Source organism: Odocoileus virginianus, chromosome 25 (genome assembly GCF_023699985.2).
Source record: "Odocoileus virginianus isolate 20LAN1187 ecotype Illinois chromosome 25, Ovbor_1.2, whole genome shotgun sequence".
Classification (NCBI taxonomy): Eukaryota; Metazoa; Chordata; class Mammalia; order Artiodactyla; family Cervidae; genus Odocoileus; species Odocoileus virginianus.
The window spans coordinates 51504502-51508938 of record NC_069698.1 but is presented as its reverse complement, the minus strand read 5'-3'; the positions used below and the strand labels follow the sequence as shown (position 1 = coordinate 51508938).

Sequence of the window (4437 nt, the reverse complement as noted above, 5' to 3'; positions counted from 1 at the left end):
GCAAACTAGTATAGCCGCTATGGAGAACAGTGTGGAGATTTCTTAAAAAACTGGAATTAGAACTGCCATATGATCCAGCAATCCTACTTCTGGGCATACACGCCGAGGAAACCAGATCTGAAAGAGACACATGCACACCAATGTTCATCGCATCACTGTTTATAATAGCCAGGACATGGAAACAACCTAGATGCCCATCAGCAGACAAATGGATAAGGAAGCTGTGGTACATATACACCATGAAATATTACTCAGCCATTAAAAAGAATTCATTTGAATCAGTTCTAATGAGGTGGATGAAACTGGAGCCCATCATACAGAGTGAAGTAAGCCAGAAAGATAAAGACCAATACAGTATACTAATGCATATATATGGAATTTAGAAAGATGGTAAGGATAACCCTATATGCAAAACAGAAAAAGAGACACAGGTGTACAGAACAGACTTTTGGACTCTGTGGGAGAAGGCAAGGGTGGGATGTTTCGAGAGAACAGCATCGAAACATGTATATTTATCTAGGGTGAAAGAGATCACCAGCCCAGGCTGGATGCATGAGACAAGTGCTCGGGCCTGGTGCACTGGGAAGACCCAGAGGAATCGGATGGAGAGGGAGGTGGGAGGGGGGATCGGGATGGGGAACACATGTAAATCCGTGGCTGATTCATGTCAATGTATGACAAAAACCACTACAATATTGTAAAGTAATTAGCCTCCAACTAATAAAAAAGGGCCTGGTGCACTGGGAAGACCCAGAGGGATCGGGTGGAGAGGGAGGTGGGAGGGGGGAATGGGATGGGGAATACATGTAAATCCATGGCTAATTCATTTCAATGTATAACAAAAACTACTGTAATGATGTAAAGTAATTAGCCTCCAACTAATTAAAAAAAAAAAAGAAAAAAAAAAAGAAAAAAATAAAAGTTAAAAAAAATAATAATAAATGGAAAAAAAAATAAATAGCTCTGCTGAATTCTGTCACTTCCACTAGCTTTGTTCATAGTAATGCTTTCTAAGGCCCACTTGTCTTCACACTTCAGGATGTCCAGCTCTAAGTGAGTGATCACACCATCATGGTTACCTGGGTCATTAAGAATTTTATTGTATAGTTCTTCTGTGTATTCTTCCACCTCTTCTTAATCTCTTCTGCTAGGTCCTTACTGTTTCTGTCCTTTATCATGCCCACCCTTGCACAAAATATTCCTTCGATATCTCCAATTTGCTTGAAGAGATCTCTAGTTTTTCCCATTCTATTGTTTTCTTCTATTTCTTTGCATTATTCATTTAAGAAAGTGAAAGTGAAGTCGCTCAACCAACTCATCCAACCATGGAATTTTCCAGGCAAGAGTACCGGAGTGGGTAGCCATTTCCTTCATCCAGGGGATCTTCCCAACCTGGGGATTGAACCCAGGTCTCCCGCATAGCAGGCAGACACTTTACCATCTGAGCTACCAGGGAAGCTCTAATTCATTTAAGAAGGCCTTCTTATCTCTCCTTTCTGTTCTCTGGAACTTTGCATTCAATTGGGCAAATTTTTCCCTTTCTCCCTTGCCTTTCACGTCTCTTCTTTCCTCGGCTATTTGTGAAGCCTCCACAGATAAGCACTTTGCTTTCTTACATTTCTTTTTCTTTGGGATGGTTTTGGTCACTGCTTCCTGTACGTTACTAACCTCCATCCAAAGTTCTTCAGGCATTCTGTCTAGCAGATCTAATCTTTCGTTTATATTATTGGTTGGGTAAGTGGCATTTGAAGAATAACAGTATTTAATAGGCTTATGAGATTAATAAACTGTGCATTTGATTAACCACACATAGTATTGTTCTTTATGCTCTAAGCTCTTGAATATTTGTAAAGGCCTTCTCCTGTTACCAAGGGCCTAGGGACATAAGCTCCAACCTAAGCCCCACCGTGTATGTGAGGCTTTCTTTAATCCCTCTAGGAATTTCTTATCTCCTAATTCTTCAGCTGCTAGGCCTTCTTCTTGAGTTTCTGCTCTGTAACCAAGTTCTTTCCCTCTTGTTATTTGCTTGACTCCCTAAGTAGATTGTAAAATCTTTGAGAGACAAGCACATTTCTTGAAATAGTCTTCATTTCTTTTTCATTCTCTTTCCATGCCCAGTGCTAGACACATAATAGATACTCAATGCATGCTCGTTATTTGAGTGGTTTCAGATGCAAGTGGAATGATTCTGTTACACTACAGATACCCCAATAAACAAAGTCAAAGTTTTGTTAAGGGAGGAGTTAATAAAGCAGACCCAGATAGGGTATGCTTGAGTATTTAGTGATAGGGGTGTTTTATCAGGACTTCCCTAACTTAAAAACACTTATATACTACTATATATAAAATAACAAATGAGAACCTACTGCATAGCACAGGGAACACACTCAATGCTCTGTGGTGACCTAAATGGGAAAGAAATACAAAAAAGATGGGATATATGTATACATAGGGCTTCCCTGGTGGCACTAGTGGTAAAGAACCCGTCTGCCAATACAGATGTAAGAAAGGGCAGGTTCAATACCTGGGTTGGGAAGATCCCCTGGAGAAGAAAATGCAGCCCACTCCAGCATTCTCGCCTGGAGAATTCCTTAGACAGCTGGCAGGCTACAGTCCATAGGGTTGCACAGAGTTGGACACAACTAAAGCGACTTAGCATGCATGCATAGCATGAGCAGAAAATAATACATTGTAAAGCAACTATACACCAATTAAAAATTTTTTTAAAATCTCAATTCTATGATAAGCCCTCTACCCTTTCCTCATTTCACCATCACCATCATGAGCAAAGTAGTAGTGTGTGCATGTTCAGTCATGTTTGACTCTTCGCGACCCCATGGACTGTAGCCCACCAGGCTCCTCTGTCCGTTGAATTTTCCAGGCAAGCATACTTGAGTGGGTTGCCATTTCCTACTCCAGGGGATCTTCCCGACCCAGGGACTGAACCCATGTTTCCTTCATCTCCTGCATTAGCAGGCAGATTCTTTACCACTACACTAACTATAGCCTGTCAGCCTCCTCAGTCCAAGGAATTCTCCAGACAAGAATACTGGGGTGGGTAGCCGTTCCCTTCTCCAGGGAGTCTTCCCAACCCAGGGATCGAACCCAGGTCTCCTACACTGCAGACAGATTCTTTATTATCTGAGCCACCATCATGTGTAAAGATCATTCAAAGCAGTGAACTTTTCAGACTCCACACTTCTCTAGAGGAGTAAGACACAGCTTCTTCTACTGAGGAGGCTGGAAACTTGTTAACAGAATTTGCTTATTATGAAAATGTCTGGTGAGTACCTACTGGGTGCCCAGCACTGTACCAGGTCCTGGGGACACAGCAGTGGAAGAGGCAGAGTCTCTAGCCCCTAGATGGCACTGATCTCATAAAGCAGCAGTACCATGCAGAACGTGCTCCGGGAGAAGTGAGTGAGTGCTCTAGGACTTGAGAAGAATGCCATTACTGAGTGATGGAGTGGTCAGGTGACGTTCCTGGCAGGAAAGGGCAGGGCAACAGGGAGTCAAAAGTGGGGTGTATTCTTAGCCTGTTGTAGTAAATGAAATAAGAGAGGTAGATGTTGATTTCTGTCTTGGTCATGATACATGTGAGGTGCCACCACATCTGGGGTAGCTGTTGAGAGCTGAGCTATGGAAAGATGATGTAAGCACAGACCAGAGCTAAATGGGGACAAGCTCAGAAGGAATTTGAGTACCAAGGGTTGACAATAGATGTATGGGTAGCACAACAATGGTGTGAGGGATTAAATCATATGATGTGATGTGATTTCTAGTGTTTTAGACATTTCTCCAAAGAAGACATACAGATGGCCAATAGGCACATGAAAAGATGCTCGACATCTAGTTATTAGGGAACTGTAAATCAACAGTGCAATGAGATACCACCTCACACCAGTTAGAATGATCATCATTAAAAAGTCTATAAATCACAAATACTGGAGAGGGTGTAGAGAAAAGGAAACACTCCAACACTGTTGGTGGCAATGTAAGTTGGTGCCACTATAGAAAACACTATGGCAGTTCCCCAAAAAACTAAAAAATAGAGTTACCATATGATCTAGAAACCCACTCCTGTGCATATATCCAGACAAAACTATAATCCAAAAAGGTACGTGCACCGCTATGTTCATAGCAGCACTCTTCACAATAGCCAAGATATGGAAGCCATCTAAATGTCCATCAACAGATGGATAATGATGTGGTATATACGTACAGTGGAGTACTTTACTCAGTCATAAAAAAGAAGGAAATAATGCTATTTGCAGCAACATGAATGGAACTAAAAATTATCATACTAGGTGAAGTAAGTCAGAAAGAAAAAGACAAATACCATATAATATCACTTATATGTGAAATATAAAATACAACACAAATGAACCTATTTGCAAAATAGAAACAGACTCACAGACACAGAGAATGCACTTATGG

General features: G+C 41.3%; 1 non-coding gene across 1 annotated transcript; it reads right to left on the bottom strand.

The window, feature by feature from the left end:
• Positions 1–1384: 1384 nt before the first annotated feature.
• On the bottom strand, positions 1385–1456 carry TRNAS-GCU (transfer RNA serine (anticodon GCU)). The gene has a single exon. It is a non-coding gene; the product is annotated as a tRNA-Ser (tRNA).
• Between the last annotated feature and the right edge of the window lie 2981 nt (positions 1457–4437).